The 13,010-nt window shown below is 47.5% G+C and overlaps 1 protein-coding gene across 1 annotated transcript in view; it reads right to left on the bottom strand.

Annotated features, from left to right (window-relative positions):
• The window catches only part of TCERG1L (transcription elongation regulator 1 like), a 223,160-nt gene that overhangs the window by 44,141 nt on the left and 166,009 nt on the right, over positions 1–13,010 (bottom strand). The window lies entirely within an intron of this gene.

The raw sequence follows: 13,010 nt of genomic DNA, 5'->3' as shown, positions 1-13,010 counted from the left end.
AACGCCTTCCTAATGAATGTGAGATTATGGAAAAAGACATCAATTTCAACAACTGCCAAACCCTCCACACCTTCTGTTTTTATAAAACTTGACAGTTCTCCATCTGCAGTGTTTGGAATCCCAATAATACCTCTGCTACCAGCCCCAATTCCCACCTGCGCATAGGTTTGCTTTCAAGGTACAGGGTGGGGCTGAAAGCAGGATGAGAGGGTCAGGTTCTGGAAGCTCCCAGCTCACCTTAGCCTACCTTGAACCTTCGTTCTAGTGGCCTCCTCCCACCAACAGCCCGTCCACACCAAGTTCTGCACTCCACACCACACCATCACAGGGCCAGTGCGTGCCTCCTGAGCAAGAACTGGCTGCAGGCCAGTCGGTCCCCACACATCCCCCACCAAGATTGGCAGTCCCCACGCATCCTCCACCAAGCCCAGCAGTCCCCACACATTATCCACCAAGGCCAGCAGTCCCTACACATCCTCCACCAAGGCCAGCAGTCCCAACGCATCCTCCACCAAGGCCAGCAGTCCCCACCCATCCTCCACCTAGGTGAGCAGTTCCCACCACAAGCAGGCTCTACAAGGAGGTTCAAAGAAAAAAGAGACATTATAGACATTGACACTCTTTCAAAATTGGAGATGGAGCTGGAATCGGGGTTTCCTGCAGGGCAGGGTTGGGGAGAGGAGTGAATGCAAGACATCAGCATGGAAAGCTGAGCAGCCCGAGCCCAGGTGGTCTTCTTGGGGCACTCAAGCAGAGCTCCTAAACCTTGGCACCACCCTGGGGCTGAATCACCCCTTGTTAGGGGGCCAAGGGGCTGCCCTGTGCACTGTAGGACCTTAGCAGCATCCCTGGTCTAGAGATACCAACAGCAGCATCCCCTCCCAGCTGTGACAACCACAGATGTCTCCAGAAATTGCCAAATGTCCTCTAAGGGACAGAATCTCCCCTGCCACCCCCGCATCCCAGGAATCAGAGGTCTAGAGAAAAGACCACCCTTGGGCCCACCCTCCCTGTCTCAGCCTCCATGGGAGGACCCAAGACTGTCTCTCACGATGCCCCTCCTGGTCCCACTCGCCCGGCACACTGGGTCCTCACATGGCCTCTGTGTCAGCTCCTGCAGACCATCCGCTAGTCTGCCTGTCTGTGTCTCACCGTGTCTGGAATCTCTCCCAGGATGCACCTCCTGCTGGAGTGTCCAGAGGAGGCGATGCTCTAGCCAGGTTTTGAAGGAGCGGGCTTGTGTTTGACATCTCCTTGCTTTTCGGGCAGATAAGATGGGGCGTGATGGGAAGTGACAGAGACACAACCAAGACAGGAAACAGGCCTGGAAGAGGCAGATCCTTCCTCATGCCCACACCACAACACACTCCAGGGACATCAAAGGTTAGATGCGAAAATTTTTTAAAAATTAAAAATAAATGAGGTCAGGGCCAGCCCCGGTGGCCTAGTGATTAAGTTTGGTGCACTCTGCTTCAGTGTCCCAGTTTTGGTTCCTGGGCACAGACCTACACCACTCGTCTTTTGGGAGCCATGCCATGGTGCCGGCTCTCATACAAAAAGAGGAGGACTGGCAGCAGATGTTAGCTCAAGGTGAATCTTCCTCAGCAAAAATTAAGTAAATAAATGAAGCCATACAATTATAATGATGTTGGCTAGGTTTTAGAGTTTTTGTGTTTGTTTTGAATAATCTCATCATAGGTAAATACTTCCTAATCAAGATACCAAGTCCAGAAGCCACAAAGGAAAATATTTATAAATTTGGCTGCCTTTACAAACACAAGACCAGGGGCATCATGCCAAGTGGTCAAGCAGGAGCTCTTGGGGTCTGTCCATCCTCCCAAACAGCCTGTGAGCAGGAGGGCTGACTGGAACCAGCTTTTCAGAATTCTGGAACCTAATTAGACACTTCTAGCAACTGGGAAGTGCTGGCAAAAGAGGAGGCCACTGTCCTTAACTGACCACTGAGACCAGGGAACAGAAACTGCAGTTTTGGGACTGAAACTGACAAGGAATATACAGCATTCTTTTACAAACAGCTTGGAAAAGGCACAAAGGACAGCTCCAGCCCTCGACAAGCAGGAATCAGAGATCCCTGAGGAGGAAGAGAATCTGTTTTCCGGAGCTGCCATATTATAATACTCAGAAAATCCAGCTCTCAACAGAAAGTTCCAGAGCACGTAAAGCAATGGGAATGGAAGGCCCATTCACAGGATGAACAGAACCCGACAGCAGCCGTCCCTGAGGACGCCCACACACCAAAGTCAGCTCAAAATGCATGAAAGAGCTAAAACCACAAAACTCCTAGATGAAAATACAGGAGGAAATCTTCACAACACTGGATTTGGCAACGGTTTCTTAACTATGACACAAAAAACACAGGTAACAAAAGAGAGAAGCAGATAAATTGGACTTTGTAAACACTAACTTTTGTGCATGAAAGGACACTATCAATAAGGTAAAAAGGCAACACATAGAATGGGAAAAAATATTTGCAAATTACATACCTGATAAGGGATTAGCATCCAAAATAGATATAAAACTCCTACAACTCAATGACAGCAACAACTCAAACAACCTAATTAAACAATGGGCAGACGTAGGCCAGCCCACTGGCATAGTGGCTAAGTTCACGCGCTCCACTGCAGTCGCCCAGTGTTCACAGATCCAGATCCCAGGTACAGATCTTCCCACCAGTCATTAAGCACGCTGTGGTGGCATCCCACATACAAAATAGAGGAAGACTGGCACAGACATTAGCTCAGTGACAATCTTCCTCACCAAAAAAAAAAAAAAGGGGGGAAAAGTACTCAAACAGACATTTCTCTGAAGAAGACATACAAATGGCCAAGAAGCACATGGAGAGACTCTCAACACCATCAGTCATCAGGAAAATGCAAATCAAAAGTGCAGTGAGGCACCACTTCACATCCGGTATGATGCCCATAATATTAGAAACAATAGTAATAACAGTAATAATGAAAACAGAAAACAACAAGCGCTGGCAAGGATGTGGGGAAGGACACGGACCCCTTGGGCTTTGCTGGTGGGAATGTAAAGTGGTGTAGCTGCTGTGGGAAAAGGTTTGGCCATTCTGCAAAAAGTAAATACAAAATTACTACATGAACCAGAAATTCTACTCCTAGGTACATGCCCCAAAAGAACTGAAAACAGGGACTCAAATGGATATTTGTAGGCCAATGTCCATGTTAGCATTAGTCACAATAGCCAAAAAATGGAAACAACCCAAGTCTCTATTAACAGAGGAATGGATAAACAAAATGTGGTATGTATATACATACAGTGGAATGTTATGCAGCTGTACACTCATACAACTGAACAAAAAAAATGAACAACCTAGTTAAAAAATGGGCAGAGGCTATGAACAAACATTTTTCATGAATGAAAAGAAGACATTCAGATGGCCAATAGGCACATGAAAAGATGTTCAATATCACTAATTATTAGGAAAATGCAAATCAAAACTACAATGAGATATCACCTCACACATGTCAGAATAGCAATAATTAACAAGACAAGAAATAACAAGTGTTGGAGAGGATGTGGAGAAAACAGAACTCCCATCCACTGCTTGTGGGAGTGCAAACTGGTGCAGCCACTATGAAAAACAGAATGGAGATTCCTCAAAAAGTTAAGAACAGAACTACTATGCAATGCAGCTATTCCACTACTCCGTATTTATCCAAAGAACCTGAAAACACTAATTCTAAAAGATCTGTGCACCCCTATGTTCATCGCAGCACTATTCACAATAGCCAAGACTTGGAAGCAACCCAGTGCCCATCAACAGATGATTGGATAAAGAAGATGTGGTATATATACACAATGGAATACCACTCAGCCATAAAAAATAAAGATGAAATCGTGTCATTTGTGTTAAGGTGGATGGACCTCAAGGGTATTATTCTAAGCAAAATAAGTCAGACAGAGAAGCACAAATACCATATGATTTCACTCATATGTGGAAGAGAAACAAACACACAGATACGGAGAACAGATTGGTGGTTACCAGAGGGGAAGGGAGTAGGGGGAAAGTGAGGGGGTAAAGGGGCACATGTGTACAGTGATGGATAAAAACTAGACTGACGGCGGTGAACACAATGTGGTCTATACAGAAGCTGAAATATAACGCTCTACACCTGAACAAAAAGAGGATTGAAATTCTGACACAGGCTACCATGTGAATCAACCTTGAAGACATTCTGCTGAGTGAAATAAGCCAGTACAAATGGACAGACACTGCACGATTCCACTTACAGGAGGCACATGGAACAGGCACATCTCCAGAGAGGGACGTAGAAGAGAGGTTCCCAGGGGCTGAGGGAGGAGAGCCATGGGAAGTTATTGATAATGCGGACAGAGATTCTGTTTTTGGTGATGAAAAGTCTTGGAAATATTGCTGATGGTTACACAACGTTGTGAATGTCTTAATGCCACTGAATTGTACACTTAAAAATGGTTAAAATGGCAAACTTCATGTTGTGTATAATTTAACAAAAGAAAAAATTCAAGTTCAATTTGTTTTATGGAAAAAAAAATCAAAATACCAAGAAAAATCTTGGGATCATGCTATAACCGGAATGCAGACTTCCTTAATTTGTAAGAGTCCATATAATTCACAAAGAAAGACAGACCCTTAAGCACGTCACAAGAACACAAAACAAAACAAAGGCTCATAAACCTGTGAAAAGCTTCAATTTCACTCACGACGAAAGAAATGCCAACTGATACAAAGACTGGTTTTAAAAGCTAAATTTTGATGATCTACAGTGCTTATGAGAGTACGCAGAATCTATTAGTGGGCATGTGAGCCAGTCAATCTTTTTGGAGGAAAATTTGGCAATATCTGTCAAAATTTAAAATACATGTACCTTCTGACCTGGCAATTCCAATAATATGAATTTATACAACAGAAATACTTATAAAAATGCTCCTAAGATAAATATGTGTATACAACGTATGTGTTCTTATCAGCATTAAGTGCATTAGCATGAACGACTAAATGACCTAGACGTCCATCAACTGGAAGAATCTAATGGAGTCATGGCGTATCCAGCCAAGAGAGGAGAAACAGATAGACAGAGAAAGATGGAAAGAGAGGCAGAGAGACAGAAAGACAGAGACAGAGAGGAGAGAGAGGGGAGAGAGAGATGCTCAGAACATGCAAAGTTGGAAAGATATCCAAGATGAATTTATCATAAGCAAGGTGAAGAACAGAAAGTGCATGTCAATTCCTTAGACATTTCATTAAAACATATCGACACACAAACATCTACATATTTCCAAAATTTATTGTTTTTATGCGTTTACCAGCAAGGGCATGTTATTCAAAAAAAAAGGCCCTGAGTTGGGCAGTGAGGTTGGAGTAGCTAGTGAAAGACCTCCTGATCCTGTGAGCCAAATGCCTTCCTTTCTGTGGGTGGAAGCAGTTACACCTAGTGTCTCCAGTCCCCTTGGAAAGAGAAGGCACAACCTCTGGTTAAAGCTTACTGAAGAATTGTAGGCGTTGGTTTGGTGGGGAAGCAAGTTTGCATCAGAGGAGATCCTTGGTGTGTGGTGTATACCTGAGTCCCGCCCGAGGTGAATTCGACTTGGAAAGCTGGAGGGCTGTAATTACTCCAGGCACCCCGGAACAACAGCGCTCCCACCTGAGCATTGGACGGGCATCTGCGGGTCACTCCTAATGGCAGATGCTGGCCTCCAAGGAGACCATGCTCATCACGGTCAGATCTCCCCCACTCAGCACTCAGACCCATCAGTCCCACTTTTACGTCCCTGCTCCCTGCTTTCCAGGGAGCGAGATGCCCATTAACACAGATGAGCTTTCTTGGGATGTGAGCAAACCACACGAGCTGAGATCTATGGAAGTTCTGGGGGCATCTGCAAGCATCTGGTTGAAAAGACTGACAGCAGGTTAAATAACTTATGTACTTGATGAAATGTACAGTCACTCAGTGGAACAAGACAGCAGAGTTCCTCCCACCTGGTGACACTAGAGCTCACAACTGAGGGCTGTCCAAGAGGGGGCTTTCATGAATGCGGTGGCCCCCGCTGGTCAAAGCCCTGTCTTTTTACTTGGGTGTCTACAAACACAGCGATTTGAGAAACTAATGGATGCAGTGATGTGGTGCTTCCACTGGGCTTCTGTGAGTCATTAATCTCTAGCATGGCGTCCGCTGAGGCAGCGGTGAGCTGAGACCGTCCTCACCTCCTGGGACTGCCACCTGGGAACCTGGTACAGAGAACTCCATGCTCTGTGCAGGTGTCTGGTGAAAAGGCCCCAGGGTCAAAGGCTGGCTGGCCCATCCGGGTCCCACCTACGGAATTGCTGCACGGGCGGACAGCCCTCAGAGGGCCCTTGGCTCCTCGTGCTCAGAGCTAAGCTTCCACAGGGCAGCCTCCCCTTCGAGCCCGCCTCTCCATGACACCCGGTGCAGACAGCTCTCTCTGCATTTTCTAGAACCCATGAGATGCAACAGAGAAGTCACTCGTTTGAAAGTTGTTTCTCCTGTTGTTCTAAGATTGGTGTTTGTGTGTGAGAAAATGGGGACAAGAAACATGAAACACCCTCAAGGACACTGAGGCTGCCTCAGGGGTGCAGAGAGTAAATGCACCCCGGGACTGTGGCCTCCCTGAGGAAAAGGAGGGGTGAGATCAGAGGTACTCCCGCTTGGGCAAGAAGCGCCAAGAGCCTCTTGCAGTGGCTGGACCAGACCATGTCAATAGATGGCAGAGCTGGGGTGGCGGACCCCGTGGCACAGTCATGGGTGTCAGGACGAGATAAGTACCAAGCAGCAATGCTCCTCCATATTCTGGTGTGTCTTCCAACACCAACAACCACTTCTCCAGTTCTCTGGACACCAACTGGGTGTGCAACAACTCAATTCAATTCAGACCCTACCTGGAGATAGCACCAGATTCCACAGACTTAAGGGCTTGTCCCACAAGACCCCCCCACTTCAGATGACCCGTCACAAGTCCCAGGCCACACCTACTTCTGACTGACCAGCTGCAAATCAGGATTCCCATGACCCCTCCTCAGGTTTGGTGGTTTGCTGGAGCAGCTCCCCGAGCTCAGGGAAACACTCATGTTACGGCCCAGGGCTCACTGTTGTGGGGCACCAAGAGTCACATGGCTGAGCTCCTGCCACTGACCTCCTCCCTCCTCCCTCCTCCCATGGGCCCAGGGTTGGTGGTGGTGTCAGCCAGTGTGAAGAGGGTATGAATGGGGAAGGGCGAGGCGAGGTGGGGATCAGAGGGGTCCATTCATGGAAATGCTCATGGCTCCCTCCCCACCCCCCAGCAGGTCCAAGGATGTCTCCTCTACCAAAATTGGTCTCCTCTGCATCCCTAGGTTGAAATCAACTTATGAAAGAAATGCAGAAATACAAAGTAAGGCAGAGAAAGAGCCTGAACTCAGCCAGGCAGAGTGTTGCCAGCCCCCTGATTAGGAGAGGTAGAAGTTGCCCAAATGGACCGACCGGAGTGTGTGGTTCCAGGGGGCACTTAGCAGGGAAGTTCTGTGTCTGGTCAATCATCATCATGGGGGAAGTCTTCAGGGTCCCTTGGAAATGCTGGGCTAACGGGGTGCCTACCACTGCAGGAACTCACGTTTTCCATGTCCTAATGCCCAATGAGAGCTTGCCCCTGAGCTCAGACACAGAGGACGGGTCCTCCAAGTGTACCTACCCCTCCCCATCTTCTGTCGTCCAGTGTGAGTGGCCCTGCCTCAGGAGGCCCCCTGGCTGCTGGTCTGGGGGCTCACTTTGCTCCACCCACCCCCTGCCTTCACTTCTCCCCCCACCCACATCCACCACACAACATGTCACCACCCGCCCACCTCCTGCTCACTGTTGGAGCCCGTGACAAGCCCTGGGCTTAGTCACCAGGCCCCCAGTAAATAAACGGTTGGTTTAGAATGGAGTTGACATCCTCCTCCCTCCCCCTCCCCCTCATTCATTCCTTCCTCATTCATTCCTGGGCCAGGACAGCAGTGGCAGCTTGAAGCATTAGGTTCTGGGGAAAACTGCTTTGAAAAATGCTGTTCCAGCCTCTCCTTTTAGCAATCCTGGGCCCTGAAGGCACAGAGACATGACACAGTGTCTTTATCAGCACTAATTCAGGGGTGCTTCTAGAAAGCCTCTGCCCTGCCCGTCCTGGCTGCCTGTGCCACGGCCGACCACAGCACACCGAAAGATGAGTGTTACAGAGCATCATAAAGACCCCTCGCTACCCGCACACCCAGCTTGCTCCTTCCCAGCGTGGGCTGCCTGGCCAATTCTATCAGTTCAAGAGGCACCCCACGCTCTGCTTCCTGGAAAAGTCGACAAGGGATTCTGGAGAGCTGACGTGTCTCCACTCACCTGCCTTATCTGGGGGTCACGTTATGGAGACGGACCAGTGTGGGCGCTTAAGTGGAGCTAACAAAGCCAGGTGCGTGGTTCGTTCATTGTGCAAAGAGGAGGCATAGGGCCGCCAGGCGGTGCCAGGGTGTGGAACACGGGTCCCCTGTGAAGGTCAGGGTTCCTCCCAAAGAGTCGGGGTGGGTGAGTCCTGCAAAAGGAGGGCCTCTCCCATCAACCTGAGTCCTCTCGGATGAACAAGGACGCACAGCGTTGCCACTTTGCACAAGAACTCAGCATGTTCAGTGGTCCTGGGTCTTGCTGAGTGCTGGCTGCCACCTGTCCCACTGTGATCTGGAGATCTGTGTACACTGTCCCTGGGCAAACAATGCTTGGGAAACCCACCCTTTCACAAGTCACAGCTGTGTTTACTCACTGGGATGGCTTTATGTCCTACTTGGTGAAATGAATGTCATTATCAATGCACATTTGTCTTGAATATAAATGACTAAAATGTTTACAGAGCAACTGAAGCCTGCTGAAGTCGCACGGTCTCTATTACAGGGTGGGCACAAAGCAGTGTTGAGTGCACGGCTGCCTGCACCCGACAGTTCCTGCGTCAGTCGTGGGGAGCAAAATGCTTTCCAAAACCTCGTTTTTATCATAAGCTCATAAGATGCCTGGTGAGGCTGTCACTCCACCCCCACCCCTCGGATCTGGAGGCAGAGCCGCCAGGGTGCAAATCCCTGTCCCCCAACTTGATAGAAGTGTGACCTTGGGCATGTTAATTAATCTCCTTTCTTTAATTCCCTCTTCTGTAAAATGGGCAAAATGATGGTGGGTTGCAGAATAATGGCCCGCAAAGATGTCCACGCCCTGATCCCTGGAACCTGTGAATATATTAAATTGCATGGCAAAGGGGGATTAAGTTTCCTAACCAGCTGACTTTGAGATGGAGCGATGGTCTTATGTTGTTCAGGTGGGCCCAGTGTAATCACAAGGACTCTGTAAAGAGAAAGAGGCAGCCAGAGAGAGATCCGGAGATGCTATGCTGCTGCTGAAGGTGGAGAAAGGGGCCTGGAGCTGAGGGAATTGGGTGGCCTCTGAGGCTGGAGGAGGCATGGAAGTAAGTCTTCCCTGGAGCCTGCTGGAAGAACACAGCTCTGCCAGCACCAGAGGGACTTGCGTTGGGCTTCTGAGCACCAGAACTCTAAGGTGCTAAGTTGGTGTTTGAGCCACTAAGTTTGTGACAATTTGTGACAGCAGCCACAGGAAGCTGATACAGAAGGCACCCATCTCCTGGGGCTGTGTGAGCTCTAAACAACCCAGTCGGGGGAGCTACCTTCTCCCCATTTCCCTCCAGGGCTCCCTCCATCCTCCCCCATGCCCAGGAGGAGGCTGCCTCTGCAGTTCTCACCCCTCAGGCTCCTGTCCTCTTCAGCCACTAGGAGGCACCAGCGGGAGACAAAAAGGCAGGAGAGAGAGGTCAGGTTCCTCATCTCTCCCCCTGCCTTTCCTGTCCCCCTCCCAGAGGACAAGCCCATGGGCACTTATCTAATCACCTTCTGATATTTCCCACTGGCGGCACGAGACCCTCCCAGTGGAAGGGACGGGATACTCCACTGTGGACTGGGCAGGCTGAGCTGACCCGGCAACGAGGCAGCAGGTGCATCAGCCAGACTACCGGAGATGTCTACCCATCACTAGGAAGGGAGGGCTTTGGGGCTGCAGGGAACTCAAGAGAAAGAACTGAAGCTCCGACAGGTTTGAGGAATGCTGAAGCTGGGGGAGAACAAAGTGAGTATCCTCCAAACCGAAGAGCTGGTACTAGTCCTGAGAGCATCGCCATGAAACGGATGTGGGGCAAAGGTGGTATTCTCATTTCACTTTAGTTCAATAGGCGTTTATTCTCAACTAACAGCATAGCTGCTAGAGCCATAACAAATCTGGACGCACTGCAAGATAATTAGGAAATAATTCAGGCCTTCGTGCGAATCTCTCAGCAACACTAACAGAGTGAGAAAAAGGGACTTTGTCCTTATCTGCTGAACGATGAGTGGCTTAGCACTTTTGGCAGCTCGGTATCCTGCGCCCCATAGCTGCCTAACACTATTAGCTCCACTTCCACGCCTGATACCCCGAGTAAACACACACGCACAGGCACCACTAAACCTAACAGCATTTAAATGTGGCTGCTATTTTATAAAATGCATTTATTTCATTTGCCTCTTGAAAAATAATGGGTATCAGATGGAATGCTTAATTGTTCCATTTTAGACTAATAACAGGTATTAATATATTCAAATGTATAATGACTCATAGTTGAACGAAATGTGAAAAACAAAATTCCACACCAGGAGCCATCTCCCCTAGAGCTTGTAATAATTAGAGTCGAATTATTGGATGAGGCTTGATGGATGGATGACCAGGCAGGAAAAAATGCCACTTGCTCACGGCTGGAGGTCATCAACTCTGATGCTAATCGCTAATTAATCCCTCAGAAACACCTCCTGACCTAATTGTTTTACTGCAAACAACACAATTTGGGTGGGTGGATCTTAACAAATTAGAAGTTATACACTTAAATGTCAATTGTACCTTGCAACAGGAATTTGAGAGTTGAGGTCATTTGCAAATCTGTAAGATCCAGGTTAAAAATATACTTGTTTAAGAAAATCTCTTCCTCCTTTGATAAGAGGAAGCAAGGTTAAAACTCCTCTTGTAACTACACATAATTTTATCATCACATATCTAAGTGGGGCAGTCAGGGCCTCCATAGCAAGCTGAGGGAAGACAAAATAGCTTGATTTATTAAATCTAAATCTATCAGCTATTTCTGGTTGTGTTTGTTAAGTTTTGAGGCTCAATTTTCCACCTTTCTGAGTATAAAATGAGATCCATGTTAGTAGTGCACTGATCTATGACCCAGTAATGCAGGTCCCTGTTGTTAGATTAATTAGACAGGGAGGCCATTAGACAATGCCTTGACAACCTACGTAAGCAAAGTGTAATCGAAGCCTGTAAAAGCCTCAAGGTCCGAAATTAATCAGAACACTGAGGACAACCCATCTCACACAGCCAACAAGGCTTTAAGCTGTGGCCACACAATCATTTCCTTTCTCTGCTTCCCACCTTCTCTACATAAGTCTTTCCATACTCCCACCAGTGGAGCGCCCCTAACCACTTCCAGGTTGCCACTGCCTAATTCTAACTCATTTTTGCTCAGATAAACTCTTCAAAGTTTTAATGCCTCGGTTTATCTTTTACCACTGTCCTCTTCCGACGGTCCTCACAAGCGTCGACCCGGCAGATGACTCACTGGGCAGTCTTGGGGCACCTCTCCATTTCTCTCAGACTTGGCTTGATTTGATCCAAAGGAGAGACATGGGGAGCAGCTATGCATTGACTGCCCATGAGCTCCTCTCTTCTCAGTCCTACCAATGCTTTGGGAAAAAAGAGGAAGGAACAGTACCCAATTATCTACAAGAAAGTGAGCTAAAGAAAGGAGCAGGAATCCCCTGCGTTATTTGTCTTTTTCCAAGCAAATAAAATCACTGCCGTGATAAATTGCGCCTTAGTGCTCCTCCTGGGACTTGTAGGTCTTGTGATATTCCCGAGTTGTGCAGCATCTCCTGTCTCTGAGGAAGGAACTTGGGAGGCGGTTTCCTATGAGCATTTTTTTCTTTTAAGCCTTCTTTCGACACACAAAATATCCCTTTTAAACATGCATGCCACTTGATCAAAGGAGGAAATGAAATCAAAAACCCAATTCTTATTGTCCCTGAATACAGCTAAGTTTTTAGAGATCCAGTTAAATATGCACCTAGAACATTTTTCCTTTCCCAACATCAGTGGACGCAAGCTCTCTGGAGAATGTTCTTGTTATCTTAAGTGAAATAAACATATTAAACCTGTCATCTCTCAATCTTAAAAGACTACTATGAGCTTTGAGCTTTGCAAGAGCAATCTTTGCCATGTCTCTTAGTGCTGTTAAAAATGCTAAGAAAATTTTTATAATACCGTTTTCTAAAGTTCCAGTCAAATGCCTCTGGATTTGATGAAAAATGTTGGCTGATGTCATCTTGTGTTATATAATGTGGAATCAAAAATATCATTACAAACCTAATAAAACACCCCACAAAAATAGAACAAAGACCCTCTTTCAAGGGGTCAGGATCCCGTTTCCCGGCCTTGCAGCCAAACGTGTGCATCTCAGGTCGGGGAGAGCTCCTGATCTCACATTTCTCCAGCTTAGCCAAGACTATTGTAATCCAGGGAGTGGGGCTTTCCCGACACAGCAGCTAATAAAAAATGTATTACATCTAATCGTAAAGGATCCTTTCTGAAAATGTTAGACGTTCTTCTCTGACTCCCGGGAAACAAGATTTCCACGGGCATCATCAGAAACAACTCGTCTCTGCCAAGCATTCCATTCCTCTACAGCTGAGAGGAATCCTTTCTGTCTCCATGCCCGTGACGCCACTGAATTCAAGCATTCCTTCAAATAGACAATGGATGGGTTTCAGCCAAGGCTCTAAAGCGAACGAGTGAGGTGGAAGGAAGCACGCTCCCATTTGGGTACATCTGGTCCCTCAAGTGAGGTTCATGGACATTTGGAACAAAAATTCAAGGCTGGCTAATGACAATGCT

Source organism: Equus asinus, chromosome 2 (genome assembly GCF_041296235.1).
Source record: "Equus asinus isolate D_3611 breed Donkey chromosome 2, EquAss-T2T_v2, whole genome shotgun sequence".
Lineage (NCBI taxonomy): Eukaryota > Metazoa > Chordata > Mammalia > Perissodactyla > Equidae > Equus > Equus asinus.
The sequence above is the reverse complement of the archived record's forward strand: the minus strand, read 5'-3'. Positions and strand labels throughout refer to the sequence as shown.